This window comes from Pleurodeles waltl, chromosome 7 (assembly GCF_031143425.1).
Source record: "Pleurodeles waltl isolate 20211129_DDA chromosome 7, aPleWal1.hap1.20221129, whole genome shotgun sequence".
Taxonomy (NCBI): Eukaryota; Metazoa; Chordata; class Amphibia; order Caudata; family Salamandridae; genus Pleurodeles; species Pleurodeles waltl.
This window is the reverse complement of record NC_090446.1, coordinates 327,248,416-327,267,298: the sequence shown is the minus strand read 5'-3', so window position 1 is coordinate 327,267,298 and position 18,883 is coordinate 327,248,416.

The window sequence follows — 18,883 nt, the reverse complement described above, 5'->3', positions numbered from 1 at the left end:
ATTCTTCTCTGTCTGCAAGTCACAATAAGCCACATATTTCTTTGCAGTATTAAAGTATTGAAAAATGTACTTCACAAAAGTGAATACATGGTTTCTGCAACCGGCGAGTGTTTTTGCCACAAAAATGTCCTCATTAATAATGAACAAGGTAGGATTGCATGGAAATAAAAATCCATAAATGCATTTTGTAAAAAGAGAAAGGGGGCTTGGAAATAACAGGGCCGTTAGCATAAAAACAGTCAGCACCTGACATTTATTCAGACCTATCAGCATCGATGGGCGATTGCTGGTTGTTAAAAACCCTAAACCATTTCTACTACAGAGACCTTTTGTCATGAAACTTCAACATATCTAACTTTTCCTTTTTTGCCCATGTTTGGTGCAAAATGATCAATGTATTGCTCAAAAGAGGATCTTCAGTGATATGCGGAAATGTGTGCAGATCACCACTCTTTTAAGCAACCAAGGCCCATATTTATACTTTTTTATGCAAAACTGCTCCGGCGCAGTTTTAGGTCAAAAATATTACTGCCGGCTAACGCCATTTTGGTGCGCTGTGCGGGCATCAAATTTATACTTTGACGCCCGGCAGAGCAAACCACTGCTGTAAGTCATTTTTTTTTATGCACACCGCAGCGTCAAGTCGTAAAGCATAACAACGTTAATGCGGCGGAAATGACTGTGGGTCCATTTACGACACCACACACCGGATATGCAGCGTTTTTTGACGCAATAACGGCAAAATTCCCCGCAAACACAGCCATTTCAGCAGAGGAGAGCCAAAATGGATCCCAGATACCTGTACAGACCCCAGGAAGATGACAACAGACCAGGAACTAGCCAGCAGGACCCACACAAGAACCAGGACACTTTTAAGAAGAAAAGAAAGTATCCATTCAGTGCAGAGGAACAGGAAATCCTGGTTAAAGAAGTGACGGAACACCAGCACCAACTGTTTGTCACCTCAAAGTTGCCAATCAGTAGGAGAGAGGCAATATGGCAAGAAATTGTTGACAAGATCAACAGTGTGGTAGAAGTACGCGGAACAGTCATCGAGTGCAAGAAACGCTGGCATGACTGCAAGCGCAGAACCAAGGAAAAGATGGCCAGGAACAGGAAGGCAGCACTGCAGACTGGAGGTGGGAGTCCAGCACACCAGGAGGCCCTGGACCACATGGAGGAGATGGTCGCATCCCTGAGGAGATCGTCACAGGGATTCAAGGACAGGACAGCGCAGACTACCAGGAGACAACGCACATGCAGGGTAAGTCGCATGGGGAATTGTAATGCACTGATGTCAACCGTAAGCAGGGGGGGAGATACCGACCACAAAATGCATGGAAGTCATCATATACATGGAGTTGCATGGGTAAAGGGGTATGGCATGGGGCATGGCCTGCACAGAGGGAAGCTGGGACACACCATAACACTACACCAACAACAGTCCCATGGGGGCATGCTGCCATGCCAACGATGGAGCAAAGGTAAAGCCACGCCAGGAGGGAAGGGCAGAACATCAAACTGACCTCCTGGCACACGTCAGCCACTATACCCCCTACATTAACTAGGGCCCAATTAACAACCTCTAGTCATACCGACAAATGGAATGTAACAGTGACAACAGTTGCCACTACCACCTCCGCTCTGTGTGCAGCTCAAGTAGCCAATGGCAGTAACTTCCCCATGGATCATACACACCTAAATTAGAGGGTTGAGGATGACAACTCCAATAATCCCCTTAAACAAGACAAAGGCTCCAGTCCTGTCAAATGTCAATGCCCATAGTTGTCGCAAACATCAGCCAATGTCATCAACATTAGGAGCTACACAGCACTAAGGTCACACCCATGCTGCATATGTCAGGGTCCATCCTGTGCCTAGGTCACAATGTAACATCCCAAATGGCATACTGCTCAGACAACAGCATTGAGGGGGAGGACACATGTAACTGGTCACTGAAATACACCTGCACAGTCGGAGGAGGAAATAGGACACTGCTATGACTATCAGGGCAATCCAATGTACCACACATTCCCTAACATGAGCTGTACACATTACCAATGCCAACATCCATATCGTGCCATAACAATGCTATGCCTAGGATTCGCTACATGTCAACTACATATAAGTGGATGTGAAAGATCAGAGACTGGGGTAGGTCCAGATTGTTAAGTGTGCTGCTAGTGCCATCAGAGCACCCACAGCCAGTGAAAGGTCTCACCATGAGAATGGATGTAGACGTAGGGTTGAGTAGGACAAGAAGGTGGCAAATCACTATTTGGCCAAAACCAACACCTAGAGGAGATGATGCTGACAAGTCTAATACCTTACCACAATACATGTGACATGCAGGTGGGCCATAGGCCTGGGAGAATGCCCATCTGAAAGACTGGAGCAATTAAAATGAAACAAGATCACAATCTGAAATCTTCACAAGGCAGGCATGTCACATCACAAATGCTACAACACAGACACACTAATTGTACCCCATTTCATTGCAGAGGACAATGGATCTCCTGTGGATATGCCTGTCCCAGAATACCCTGATGACATGGATGACGAGCTGACAAACATTCCCCAGCAGACCATCCAAGATGTCCTTGGAACCCTCCAGACCCCACTTTCAGTCACAAGGAGGAGCACAGAACAAGCAGCCATCGCAGAGGATCTACCCACCACCCCAATTGTAAGACCTGCCAGCTCCAATACAGCTGAGGACTCAGAAGACACAGGCACCAGCTTTGAGAGAACTGCAGTTGGTGTACAGCGGGAGCTGGCCAATGAGGTGCGCGTGGGGATGCAATCTATGGCAGCCAGCCTAGAGGGGGTGCGTTCGTGCATTATGTAATCTGCAGATCAGGCAGCAGCCATGCAAGCCCTAACATCCATTCTGCAAGGACTACTAGAAACTGTCAAGGAATTGACCACTGCAGTAAGGGAGTTGCCACAACACCTATCACCCCAAACCTTCCACTGCTTGCACGAATGCAATCATGACGTCCTCAGGGCTGACCTGGCTCACCTGGCTGCCTACCATCGTGATGTGGCTGCTATTCTTAAGACTCAGCAGATCCTCCTTGTTGCAGTACAGCCCTTAAGACCTTCACAGGTAGCAGTGACCGGGATGTCTGACTCCACGTCTTCTAACACTGAGGTGTGTGTTGCCCCTTCACAACCACCACCACCAAGGACAGAGGAGGCAACACACACATCAGAAGAAGAGGACATGGAACAGATCACATTCACATGGAAAAGTACCCGGAAGCACTAGTCCCTGCCACATGGCCAACTATTACCAAGGTCCTGCGTTTTGTACAACAACTTTACACAATGACTGTTCTGCTAACCACTGTATATCTTGTCAGCCTGCCCAGTGCTTGTCTCTCTCTTACTCATTGGCAAATCCTGTCCCTCTGCACTGTCTGAAACATCACCCCAGCATGTCAAAAGCATTTTCCTTTACCCCTTGTGTAGGATCACAATGGAAGATGTCACTATAATGGACTCACAATCATGGACAATGTACATTTAGCACTACAGCACTTTTCAATAAATAGTCCTTACACAACAAATCTGTCTCTGGATAATGTGACACATCAACTGTGCAGTAGATAACTGAAATGTGCCTCCTGTCAAATAACGTAGCTTGTCAATACGAATGTCCTGAAATTATGTAGTCATATAAATCTGCACAGTGGCCAGGATTGCATCATACTCTGCCCTTCCTGAGGGTAATATCTGATGAATGGAGATACCATACACCATCATGCTGTGTTGGACAGAATAATGCTTCCTCAAGGGATATCTAAGTCATCAAATAGTGGCCGCAAAATGTTGTCACCATGCAATACTAACACATATAACAGTGCACACAAATCTAAGCAAACACTCCAAAAACTGCATGAATGAAGGTATCTGAGTTTACATCCAAATAGGTAATCATGCTGAACAGTGTCACAAATGATCTATGTGAGTCATGAAGACGATACTACAAGAGTGCTTACCACAACTCATCTTATAAGGATGTCCTTGAACATCACACTGCAGTCAGACCTAAAACTGTTCCCCCAATACCAAATCTGGAAGCACTGTTTGTGACTTAGAAAACATACTTATTGACAAAAACACGTTGGGGTCCATATTAACTGTGATTGGTGGTTGCAACGAATGGTGGAATCTTTGCAAGGTAGCTCTGGGGTAGCTGCCAATCTTACAGCTCAGTTGGGATTTGTTCGTAGCATAGGACACAAATGTAATAGTACAAAATTCATGTACACTAATGCCAAGGCCATGATCAACAAGCATTTAACACATACTGTAAAGGGTTCACTATATATTTATTAAATGGTAATCACAGAAGAGGAAACTGAGGGAAAAGTCTTACCTACCCTAATCTCTCCTGACTACTCATTACCCACAACTGTCCCTAACTAACCTAACCTAAACTTACTTATCACATGTAACCAACATTCTAAACATCATTCCCCACCCCTCTTATGAGACGGGACACATGTAGGAGTACAGATACTAACCTAAACTCATACTATACTATCCTAAACAAATATATATTTTTTTGTATTTTTTGATATTTTTTAATTTAAAAAAACAAACATTTTTTTAAACACACAAGAACCCCAACATAGCCCAACACCCACCCACCCACACACTTAATAAGTAAAAATAAAAAGATTCAGGACGCCCCACCCCACCACCCACTAACTAACCTAACAGCCTATACTAACCTAACACTAAGCCCCCTAAGCCCACTAACTATGAGAACAAGGAAAGAGAAGGGAGGGGAGGGAATCATGTCCATATACCAAAGTCTAGGGGATGTCCCTTTAGATGTCCGCTTTATGGACCGCACACGCCTTTTCTTGTGGCGAACATCCCGGATCAGATGATTAATTTTCCTTAGCACACAGTCCATCTTACGTTCCATTGCCTGGAAAGCTGCAGGGTCAACTGTAGCAGCTGGGGCAGCCTGGGTACCGGCGGAGGAGGTTTGTGGGCGTGTACAGCCAATGCCTGTAGGCTGACCTGAAGGTGTTGCACTGCTGGGGCCTGGAACAACTGCAGACATTGGGACAACAGTCCCAGCTGTGGGTGGTGCCACCGGGGTGGAACTGGTGGTTGTGCTGGTGGTGGCTGTGGTGGGTAAAGTAGGGCCACCCTGTGGGAAAGCCCTCCATGCTCCGGAGGCCCGTTCATTCCGGTATCTATGGGCCATCCTCCTGAACCCCGACTCTACCAGCAGGATATGTTGGTATCTCATGGCCCACCTCTGGAACCCACGGACCTGGATGGGTGTCATGTTCGCAGCTGTGAAGACAAAGGCAAACAATTTACATTAGGAACTGCGTTGTGTGAAATGACACAAGAAGTAAATCAGACAATACATCTACTGTACTTGTAACAGCTCATATCACCATACAGATCATTGAATGTCCCTGAGGAAGCACATGGCAGACCAGCCTACGAAGGTCATATCACACATAGCACATCCAAAACCTACAAGATGGGTAACAACTGGCATTAACTTGCCATCTGAGTTCTGCCAGTTGTCAGCTAACAATCAAGCTGCACATGCTCCGCCAATACCTGGGCTACAGATGTCAGTGTACGGGATGAAAAACTAAAGCCACATGGTCTGCAAGTTGTAATTGGACTTGCTAGTATAGTACTCATGTGCCATACCTGAGTGTGTATACAAGGTTCCGACCAAACATTCACTTATTCACATGAATCTATTCACAAACCCATGCCTGTGTTTGAGGGGGGGTGGAGAAACAACGAACAATTCCAAACAACATGGACACCCAGGAGTCTATAGAAAGCTCAACACATGTTTGGCTCTACACATACACCACAGGTAAGGTATATCAACAATTAGGAGTCAGCAAACCCATGACCAATCCTAGCGCCACACATGTCAGGAAATGCAGACTTTGGTCCACATCATATACTTCCAGTAAGGCATGACTTACAACAGACACAGAGTTGCAAGAACACCCATGATCATGATTTGCATGCACACCTAGGCCATTGCACTCAAGTTCCACATACTTGTAGCACTACGTGTGGAAGTACATGCTGCTAGGAAGTTCAACCTACAGTTTAATAAGTACTTTGGTGAATAGGGAAGCAGAAGTCTGTTGGAAAGCGATTTGCAGTACCAATCTGGGAGAATGTGGGTCTGCCAGGCAGACTAAATCTGAGATGAGTTCCAGTGCGACTCTTGTTGATACAAGTGTTATCCACATGACTCACCCCAGTTCTCATTGTTGGGGCCTACAGGAATGACCTACAATCCCTAGATAATACAATAGGATAAGCATTGGCCAACTCAAAAAAGTTGAGAAACTGAAATCCAACTCATGGAACAAGACAAATGATTGGCCAGCGCATCACACCTTGCTATGTGTTCAACACACAGGAGTCCATCACACATCACCAGCAAACACAACACATAACAGACATATCAACACTTACTGGAGTGGTCGGGGTCCTCAAATGTAGCCACCTCTCCCACAGTGTAGGGTGCTGGTCCACCTGTAAGGCATGGAAGGAAGAAATGTGCTCAGAATCTGTGCACTGACCAATAATTTCAAAGACAAAAACTATGTGTAAGTAATGAAAGCCATTCAGACATGATGATACTGCATCTGATATATTACAGTCAACATGTACATAGCATGGGTCTCCTATGACAGTTACACACATATCTACACACACATGCAGTGGCCCTAACTATCATGTGGTGGCAAACATGCTCCTTCATCAGTGAGCAGAAATAATAATGGTGTGTAATCGTCTCCTCATGTGCATCCAAGAGAGACATCCAAAGCCTGGTTACTTGAGGATTGCATTACCAGTCAAACAGCCTATGTGGCCAAGACACATTTATGACACATAGGTACAATGTACAGAGGGACAGGGACTTTTGTAAGCCCTAATGTTGTTACAGTTTCTTCATTTGATGTGGCTCAGCAATGGTGATTTGCACCAAACATAGAGATATGAACCCATGTGCATACCTTTGGACTGCCATCCCTAATTGGAATGTGTCACAACAAACTTCAAATACCAGTCTAAGATGTTAGGTGAGGGCACCTTACACCTTTTCCCGATGTTTTCAAATCCAGATCTGACATGTATACAAAAAGATGAAGGACCACAATAATCCCTAACATTCATAGAACTACTGTGAACGCTTTCCTTACACACTCACCAGACACACATGAGACATATGTCTGGGCCACATTGCTATCATCAATTGACGTGAAGCCAGCACTCATTTTCTGCATCATGTAGTGTTTCTAAAGTCAGTCTAGCTATTGCGTCAACAAAGTTTGCCAATATTTTAGTACATCTATACTTCACTGGCAAATGTGACCTATATAGACATGATTGGCTCCTATTTTGTTTTGTTGTTTGACACAAAGGCGGCACCAAATTACATTAAGCAAAAGTATCCTGTAAGTTTGCAGAGCACGTGCTTCCTGACAGCTAGCAATTGTGATCCTTCACATAGTGCATCAATTACCCTGTATGTTTCCGCAGCATTACACACAGTCAGCAACTTAGCTGGCAGATATTGTACAAATCATCTGATGTCACTACAGAGCTTCTAAATGTGCACATTTACATGATTGTACTCACCAACAGGGCCACCAATCACTATTCCGAGGTGGTCCAGCAGATCTTGCTCCCTGGTGATGAGGTCAGCCCAGTGGTGCTTCAGCTGGTGGTCATTCCTCTGGCTCCCATATACGCACTGCAAGTAATGCAGCACCTTTCCCCACCGGATTCTTCGCGCCTCAGTGTGATACCCCTGTATCACCCTGCCCCCTGCCTCAATCATGAGTGGAATGAAATGGCACACCAGCCATATAAACACCCCCCCAACTCCTCCTCACCCATCCTGCCAAGACGTGGCCTACCCAGCATCTCAGCACTGAAAAGGGGAATAGGGGTGAAAGAAGAAGAAAGGAGAAAAGGGGACAAGTAGGAGTACGAAAAAAAGTAAACTTAACAACTAAAAGAGACCAACTATCCCCAAACTAGCACTACCCACAACAGACTCCCACAAACAACAAATACACTACAATACTGGACAATTGTAAACAAAACACACTCAGACAGTATACAACAACAATATTTATTTCACAAAGTAACAAGTAAGATAGCACACAGGACACCAAAGCACAAAATCACTGGACAACACTCTGAACACAGCCACACAGTCTAGAAGATTCACAGACTGCAAAGTGAAAGTACACCCACTGTACATAATCTGTAAACAGGATATCCTATCACATCACATCCTGCATAAAATGGCAGCCGTTTTTATCGTTATGCGTCATATTTTTTCACGCATACAGAATGTGCGTCATATTTTTCGATGCACAGTAGTGAAAATTAAGCCACATCCGAATAATAGTAAATTGTCTTTACAATTATTTGGATGCGGTCTAATGTTCACTCCTGTGCGTCGAAAAATATGACGCACAATCTGTATTGGTGGAAAAAAAATGACGCATAACGCTAAAAACTTCAAACTTTCAGTGCATGAACTGGTTTGGGGGATTTTTTCAATTTTTATGTTATGTTACATTTGGGACACAACTGAGATAGGCTGATTGCACCCACTTTGGTGTTGATGGTGTATGTTCACATGTGAGACACCATACTGCAGCGGACCATGACCCGCTACTTCCTTAACAGGATTTTGACGGTTGGCTGACGCACTAGATGGCCATATGTGTGGCCTACATATCTGTATTGCACAATTTGGGCATGTTTGGCATCAGGAGACGATAGCAAGGTGACGTACATAAGTACAATACCTCAATGCCTATGGCTCAATGTGTGTGCAGTGGCAACTAATGTAGTTGTTGACCCAGTGTGTGTGCATCACAAGATGCATTATTGAAAATATGCTTGTATGAATGAGAAGTCAATGTGCCCATACCTTAGCTGCAAGTCATTGTGGAAATGAGAGAGGACATGTGTTAGTCATACATGTAGCAACATCCGTTGTGTGCACTTCCAAGATTTTGGGTAACGTAGACACCACAAATGACAAAGCATGCACCAGATAGATGGCAGATGCTTGTTCATGTCAATGGTCCACAATTTCACCATCCTATGTCCTAGATTTTTGGTAACTGCTTCCTAGGCACTTGTTGGTGAATCCTACAGTGAGTCAGGCACATGCATTGATGAAGTGGGTACCATGTAATTGGCCCAGACAGCCAAAGGTGAACCACAAATGTATTATGATGCCACAGTTGAGGTCCTATAACTGAGCCGCAACTCTCCAGTGGCTGTGGTGGACCAGCATACGAGGCAGCACATGTCTACATATTTCCAGTGATCAATTGCACAGAGGTGTCTTGTTCATGTGTGTGGTCCAATGTTGATCCTGTATATTTTTAGGGGTGTATGTTGTCACAGTTACGTCCACGTCTCATCATGAGTCAGTGGCAGCTATTCCTGTATCAACTGAGTATCCTTCGGATATCAATGTGAGTAAAGTCAATGAGGACATGAGAACCTACATGGGGATGGTCCCGCCCTGTCGCTGAAGATGTGTGATGAGACTGTCAACAGGGCAACCTTGGTGTGCTGAGTGAGATCCTGTCTCAGGTGTCATGTTCCGGCAGGTGTCATTACAACATTTGTACACAGGTTGGCCTCTGAAATTCCCACTGCATCTGGGAACATCATAGCCTCTGTGCTGATTATTTTTGCAGCTATTCACCAAACACAGCCCATAAATATGTTGTGAGCAATGTAATTCAGTGTGTGAACTGTCAGGGTCCTAACATCTGTGGACTCTCATGGACATTATAAGAGGTTGCTGGTTCTGCTGGAGGCCCCGTACCCAATCCCTGCATATGGCCCTGGGACACTGTCACACTTTGTCGTTCATGCATAAATGAGACCCAGACAAGGGATGGGCCATGATTTTGGTATTCAAAGACAATTTAACAAATATGGTACATTTAAAAGGCAGATGATGCTATACAATGTATTTGAGTATGCATTGATGAAGCACATGACAAAATATCCTCTGAGGAATGAGAGGTTTGGTAAAGCAAGTGTGGTACATATGTAGCCACAGGGAATCTTTAGGGTGACACACAGACAGGTGCCAGTCGGGCAGACAGGATGCAGGGTCAATCAGGATCCAGCAATTTCACAAGTTACATAGTGGTCTGACTAAGACTGGTCAGAGGAAGAACTAGACAGTTGACATGTAAAACTGTGTATGTCCTGTGTTTTTGAAGGTGACACATGAACCCAAGGGCTGTGTTACATGGCTTAACTACTAGCAATGCATAACGGTGTATTTGACAAAATGGCAACTTCTATGCTGTTCCAGGCATCAGAAGGGGCAGTGCATGTTGAAATGGGTGGTGTGCATGGAGGTGATCACAGGTGTGGGCTGCATCAGTTTCTCACAAGGCATGTAGGTGGGATTTGCATTCAAATAGCCAACAGTACCTTTCACACGGGAAGCAATCTACAGGTGCTAACAGGGCTTAGAAACTACTAGCCAGTGTGTTAATTGACCTGACGTCCATGCAATCAGATGTACTATGACAATAGTATACCGTAGGAAAGGGTGTAGCACACTGGATTACTATTGTTAGTCTGTGTGTGTGTGTGTGTGTGTAGAGGAGGGAATATCGGGGAACACATATTACTATTCCAGGGACCTCTTCAGACAGGTGGGTTGTGACCAGGTGCATGGGTGTGTCAGGAGTTAGGAAATGGGTTGACATGTACATGGAATGTCATGTGCGCAATGCTTGTCACATGTATGCCACTTGTGCTGTCTATGTTCTGCTTACATGGAACTCTAGTCACAGATAGTCCTTGCAAAGATTGGATGCAGTTGGACTTACTGCTGTCAAGGGTCTGGTCATACATTCCTGTTACTGATGCAAAAGCACATCAACTGCCTCATGTGTGAGGCTTGTTTTCCCCTTATTGAGTGATGGTGTCTTAGTTGTGTGCCATATGCTGCGATGAACCATGTTTCCAACATGTATGTGTGAAATAGGTGTGGTCCTCTGCTATTGCCCTTCAAAGGTGAAATGTACAGGATCTATGTCATTTACAGTGTGTGTGTATGTGACCGTTGTATGATCCGCATCACAATTGCTCAGGAATTTTCTGTGTCCTGATCGGTATATCAGCAATGCTCCATCAGGCTACACTCTTATTCTGATAGTTAGAGATAAAGGTGAGCACAAATGATTAGCCAGACCATGATATGGTGATTACTATCAGTGTTTATTTACATTAGTTCATAAAGTGGTGATGGTGATTATATTTAAAAGAAATTGTTCACGATATGTTGGCACCTACGCAATCCAGCGTTCCCCCTCATGTTGCAGGCCACCATCCTCCTCTTCCTCCTCTTCAGACATGTGTGGCTCTGGTTCCAGGAGGGGAATGTTCCTTCTTATGCAAATGTTGTGCAGGATGGCACATGTTAGAATGATCTTACAGACCATTTCAGGGGAATATAGGAGGCTACCACCAGTGATGTCGAGGCACCTGAATCCCGACTTGAGGATGCCGAAGGTCCTCTCGACTATGCTACATGTCCTCCTATGTGCGTCATTGTAGGCACGCTCTGCTGCAGTACTTGGGTTGCCAATAGGTGTCATAATCCATGGCTGGATCCCATACCACTGATCAGCTGAAATAGAAAATGAATGGGATCATGTTGATGTAGCTTGCCCCATTTATATCGGCTTGCATGGCAGTAGTTGTCTTGTGTTGTCTGTGACTCTTTTGTGTTATTGTGTTGCATCCTAGGCTTGTAGGATGTACCATCTGCATTGTGTTGTTTCCTTGGCTGAACGAGTGTTTGGCTGCTGACCGGTTGTCAGCAGTATGTTTTGGGATTTGCAGTACAGTGTGCCCTCCCTAGCATTGTGACTTGTGATATAGGTGTCCCTGTGTATTCACTGGGGGTGAGATTATAGTTCCATACACAGGTTAAATTTGACAGTGTTGTTAACACGTTTACATCAATGTACCCTGGACATCACATACCTTTAGATTTATGTAATGGATTTATGTAAACATAATTGAGACGCTTACAATTTGCAAGGTGACATTTAGGCAACACACTCCAAATGTTGTGATCATTGACGTCTTAACATTAGGCTGTACAGTAATTTCAGATGTGTGACAGGTTCAATGGTGACCTATGAAACATGGCTAGCGATGTCACAACCTCAGTGTTTTCCTGTCGACATATTGCTGTTGTCGTGTATGTGTTGTGTGTCCTAGAGGGTTGCTGTGCAGTGTGTATATAAGTAGGTTTTTGTAGTTACCAACAAGTAGTCCATTGCCATACCGTCCATCCTGGAAATGTTGATTGATGGTGCTGTGACGGAAGATGAATGAGTCATGCACACTCCCAGGATATTTTGCCATGATGTTGGTGATCAATCCTTGGTGATCGACAATGGCCTGCACATTGATGGAATGTGTGTGCTTCCTGTTGCGGTAGAGGTGTTCAGTTGCAGCAGGTGGCACAAGGCGTACATGTGTGCAGTCGATTGCACCAAGGACATGTGGGAAGCCACTAATGAGGTAGAACCCCTGTTTTGTTTCCTGCTGCTTCTGCAGTGTGTTAGGGAAGCAGATGTGGCGGGGTGTGAGTCCAATGATGGCATCCAGTACTTTGGGCAAAAAGGCAGAAAATGATGGCTGTGATATTCCGGCAACCAGGGCACCATTTGTTTGAAAAGAGCCACTTGCCAGCATGTGAAGTACGGCAAGCAGTTTGGTTTCTGTTGGGATGGTGCGGGTGTCAGCAATGTGGGTGCCAACTGTGGCTCAATGTTTCGCAGCAGCAGCTGAATGGCCTGCCAGTTCAACCTGTACCTCTGGATGATGTCATGTTCCCTGAGGCCATGAAGGGTTGTTCTGGTGTGGAATATTCTCTCCTGCCTTCTGCGTGCCTTTGGGGTCCCTGCTGGTGTTGTGGTAGCTGCTGTTGTTGTTGCTGGGCTCTGCGTCTGCGTGCACGCTGGATGAGAAGCACCTCAATGTCTCCCTTTTGCTGCTCTGCTGTTGCTTCTGTGTGTTCTTATTAAATACAGGTGCGTTTGACCCATTTTAACGCCTGCCCTGACCCATGCGTTAAATTTTGACGCAAACCGGGCTGTTCGTAATTTTCTGGCTCCGCCTCCCGGCCCTGCGTAATTTTTGCCCGAAAGCATAAATACAACGCACAGCCGTTTAAGTCATTTTTTGGATGTGAACGCATACCTTGCATATGATTAACGCAAGGCGGGTTGCCGCATCCAAAAAATGACGCACAAGGCGGAATTTTGACGTCCGCAGGCTCGGGCGTCAAAGTTTAAATATGGGGCAAGGGTTGCGCTGAATGTGCGTCAAAGTTTTTGACGCACATTCGGCGCAGACGGAGTTGAAATATGCCCCCAAATCTCTACACTAGGCTCCATCCAACATCTGACTGATATCCAACCTCCAACGGCTAGGCAAGACATAATAAAAATGTGCCTCCGTACTTAAAAGTGGAAAGTCTCATCATTTCCGATCAATCTGCCTTCAGTCCAGGCAATGGCATTGAGTCATTCAAATTCTCGATTACATTTACTGGACTCAGGATAAACGGGTCTCTTGTGGTTCGGTGCTACTTGATCTTAAGGCAGTGTTGGCACAATTGATTATAAACACCTACTCCCCATGCTTGAACAAAAGTTTGAACTTTGAGGATCAGTGATTACGTAATATTTCTTCTTCCTATCCAATCTATTTCAAAGTGCTAAAAGTGATGACAGCATCTCTGATTCGGCAACAATCACTTTCTGGGTGCCACAGAGCTCCATACTCACCACAACTCTATTCGAATTGCATACAGAACCAGTATCTGAAATATGTTAGGGTACAGACATTGCAATCCACCAGCATGCCAATGACACACCAAATTACTTGAAAACCTTCTTACTTCTGGACATCTTCATGCTTGGGCCTTTGGAATACTCCTGGAAGTTTACTCATAAGGCCCACTTTTGATTCCTCCAGTTTAACATACTGCACAAAGCCTACCTCACATCTCAGAAGCTAAGTCAGAATTTCTTTGGAGCTGGGGCTGACTGCCACAGATGTAACCGCTAGCCGGTTGATTTCCGGCATATGATACGTTCATATGTAAAACTACGTCCCTTCTGTGATGATGTTCTGTGAGCTATATCAACAGTGGCAAGCAGGCCTAAACTGGAACAAATAGAGTATTGCCTCTTTGGCACTGGCTCCTGACCCAAGAGCACAAAAATCACCATGAAATTTAGGGCCGGATGTACAAAGCTTTGCAGAATCAGGCCATTTGTGACCAGAAAAAAAGCTTTTTTGGTGTAGTAAATCCTATTTTGCGATTTGGTAATCTATTTTTAAATGGGGGTACCACTGCCCACTCTTAAAAAATGCAAAGAAAGTTTTTCATTATAATTTTTTAAATACATCCAGTTGTCCTTTAAGGAAAACGAGCTACATTTAAAAAACTGCTTTTTTATTCAAAAAGCAGTTACAGACATGGTGGTCTGCTGACCCTAGCAGGCCATCATCCCTTTGAGTGCCAGCCATTCCCAATGCATCGCAAATTGCAACCTGCCTCATGAATATTAATGAGGCAGGTCCCTTGTGACCCATTTGTGAATTGCAAACAGTGTCTTAGACACTTACGGTCAGTGTTGTACATAGCTGTTTGTGATTTTCTAATAGTGTATCACAAAAATTCGATATTAGGAATTTGCAAACGTCAAGCTACCTACATTTGGTCCTTAGTGATTTATCACTTTCGTTGTCTAAGTATGCCATAACCATGAAATGGATGTCCTCACTACCCCCTACAGTTTTTGCCTGGAAAAGCAGAAGTTGAATTCAATGGTCTGTGGCAGGGAAAGGAGCATTCTGCAGTGAATAGATGAGGGCACTGCAGAAATCCCCTGTACCAATGCAATGGAATGAGCTCCTACAGATAATGAAAAAGTAGAGGACAGAATTCGAGCGACCACCCTAATTTGTGACAGTTTTTTTTTTTTTAACTGGTGACCAATGCTACTCATTTTCCATTCTTATTAGGTTTTGCTCATCACCAGATGTTGATCCAGAGCAAGTGTAAGAAAGGTAGAAAAGTGAGAACAAAAGGGAAAAGAAACACAGGAAAGGAATAACAAGCAGAGAAAGTAAGAGTGATAAAGAGACTACCAGCCTGAGATAAATAGACAGGGTTGGTGGAAGAACAATACATGAAGAAGAATCAAAAACCGACAATCTTGATATTTGGCATTCCTGACATTCACAACATCTGCAGCGCGCTACTAAGAAACATTTTTGTTTCCTGCTGTCATTAAAAAAAAAAAATTATGAGGAACATTTATCAAAAAACACATGCAGCACAGCAAGCCACCTTGCTGCGCCTTGCTGTGTGATAAGAAAGGGAAAAAATGCACCATATTTCACCAATGCATTCATTGGGCCACTTTCTAAATATGGTGCATGGTGGGGGCCTCCTTAATGCTTCGTTAGAGTAGAAGAAATGACGCTAGGGTGACATAAGGAGACACAAGGGGCCAGTTAATATGCCCCTTAGTGTCTAGTACTTTAACTTGAGAATGGATCGCAAAACATATATTCAGTTTTCTATCTGTTAATAGCGGTAACAAAAAGGTTCATTCCATCAAACAAGGTGCCCCATGAAGACTGTAAAATGCAGCCACTAATGGAGATTCTTGATAGACATATTTTTTTGTTTGCTTCTGAGTCATTAAAATGAAATACTTTTTGGGAGATATGTCTCCAATGAACAATGATCTTACTTTCCCACTGACTACCCTTGTTCAAATTAAGAGTTGCGGTCTGTTGTTTAAGACCTTTGTCTGCAAAAACATATGTGTAGGGCCTTGTTTAGCTTTTGGAGAATGCAAGCTGTCAGTCAAAAAGTTGCAGCTATTTTGCCTGCTACATTTAGGACCTGATTTAAGTGGGCCTAGCGCCACTTTAGTACCGCCTTGGTGTCATTTTTGTTTACGCTAAGAGGGCGCTAAGGTGGCATCTTCCTCGCACCAGATTTACAAAGTGGTGCAATGCATGCATTGTGCCACTTTGTAACCCTTTTCGCTACATCATGCCTGCACCAGCCATAATGTGTGCAAAGCGGGTGTTCCCCCGTTAGAGGGGCCGAAAAAATGGCACAGAGAAATCTAAGAGATCTCTTTGATTCACTTTTTTTTGGCACTTTTAACACCTGCTCAGGCACTGGGACATGCTATGTAATGTCCAGGGTTAATGCCAACATTTTGGTGCTAACCGTGAAAAGTACATCAGTAGCGTCAAAACTATTGACGCTTTTGCCCCCTATCCTGTGCCATGGCGCGCATATCTTAGATACGATGCACACATGACAGCGGTAGGGGAGCTAAGGGGCGCAAGCACAGTGGTGCTGCACTGTTCTTATATTCTCTAAATAGGTCAGAGGTAACATCCCATATTTTTTTACTCCTGTCTGAAAATTGCCAAAGTCTAAATAAGGCCTATAGTGTGGGCTTTGGGTAAGCACCCTGCTCTTCACTGGAATAATTAATTGTGTATCTTAGATCCCTGCTTCATATCATTAGCTTTCCTCCCCTTTCTTCTATTATCCACCCCTGAGCATTGTGGTTTCACAATGCTCTAAATGGCTACTTGTACCCTTCAGATCGGACTACTTTGTTATTTGCATTTCAACACTCCATTGGAGTGCATTGCTTTCCTCACCCACTTCCACATCTTCCAATTTACTTTTTTTTATTTTTATTGTTTCTTCATTTATTTTTTTACAAGAGCCCAGCAGCTGCAGACCTTTACCCGGCTACGCCCTTTTTGCCAACTTGTAGTCACCCCCTCTTGCTTCTTCTGTCCTCTTCCCTTTTCCCTGCCTGTTTAGGGTCGATCCTGCGAGTGGATGCACCAGTGCATGTGCTTGCTTGTGAGAATCTGTTGTTTACTGTAAAGGCCTTGGAGCCCACCTGTAGCTTACCATTTATTGGCTTGCCTGGCACTCTTCTTTAAAGCCTTGTAATTTGTTACTGTAGGCCTGACATCATTTGTCCTCTGTGTGGAGCTGGGACCAAACACTAATTGTTTCAACTTAATCAGTGCCTGTCCGCGGCTCCTGATGTGATTGAGATACTATTTTGTTCTTTTAACATCTTGTGACCTGCAAACAGAAGGCTTTTGATTATCAAAAACGTGCCCAATAGGACAAACAGTATTGCAAAGTTTTATTTTTGAGAGTAAAATTGAATTTTGTTTGCTAAGTCATCTTTTCTCACTTTGCACTGATGTTTTGTTTTATTTTTGCTGGTGGGTGCTGTTCTCAAAAGACGCTTCCAACATGATCGAAGTACTATTTTGTTCTTGTTAACTTCTAGTGCCCTGCAAACAGAAGGCTTATGACTATCCAAAACCTGCCCAGCAGGACATACAAAACTGCAACATTTTATTTTTTATAGCTAACTTTCTTTTATCACTTTGCACTCATTTTTTTCCTTTGTTTTTGCTATTGAGCACTCTTTTCATAAGGCGACGATTACCTTCCATAAATACTTGGGGCCAGGGGCCATAAACCCTGCCCCTTTTTGCCCAAATGGTTTGTGTTACACCCCGAAACCTTAAAAAGTCTCAACTTATTACCAGATAAAGCATGCCTCCACTCATTATTACCTGATCATTTGCCCAGTAAATGTTGAGTTTGTTGGTTTACTTTATGTTCAGATCATTCCAACAGGGTAGCATTTGGTGCTTAAAGTCCTCAATGCTTCCTATTTCTAGCATAGAAGCATTCCAGCTGCCTTTCTAACTCTTCCTGGATGATGAACCTCACCAATTGCAGATCTTTGCCTTAACACAGTCTGGAGATATTCGCTCTCCTGGATGATCTGCAACCAGGAGCCTTGTTCCTTACGGAAATCTAGATGAGTGAGGAAAGAGGACCTGACATTGCTACAGCATTTCCTCTAGGCTATGCAATAGCAAGACATGATGGGACACGAAAAAAAGGGGGCGGGATCATTATTGTATTTAAAATTAACCTGTGATTCACTGCTGCTTCCATATTGAATATAGAGTGCAAAAACTATTTAATGTTTTCTATTAAGCTCTCACACTCCTTCACCTTCTCAGTTCTACACGTATATAGGCCTCCTGGGCCGTCCGCCAATTTTGCGCAGTCTATCCTGAAATTACAGCATCCCAGAGCCTGAACTCAGCATTTGTTACTTTCATGGTTGATTTAAATATGCATCTGGATGACCCCTCTTCCATTGCTGCACTTCATTTTCTAAATGATCTTATAGCAGTTCAACTAGAGCAGGTTGTTACACTCCCCATCCATAACAAGGGACATGTTCTGGACCCTGTTTTACCAACATAGTTAATGTGATTGTACATGAACCACTGCCTCTCCCTTGCACTGACCATTTTGTGATCTAGTTTCATATCCCATACCCAGAAATCATAGTTCCAAAGGCTTCTTCTTCCACCCTAATGAGACAATGGTCAAAAGTTGACCTTACATGGTGGACAGAAGGCCTTTGCAGCCAGTAGAGCAATGTCAATCTTGATTATAAGGCATTTGAGGAGTGGATTGTGACATCATTGGACATGGTGGCTCCCAGAAAAATGCAGAAACCATTCTGTAATAAAATTACGGACACCTGTTTCACCCCTGAGATTAGGGAACTTAAAAAACAAATGTAAAAGAGAAGAAAGGAGATGGAGAGTGCAATATAACAATGGGAGAAAGATTATATATAAAAAAGCCCTGAAAACCTATCAATACACA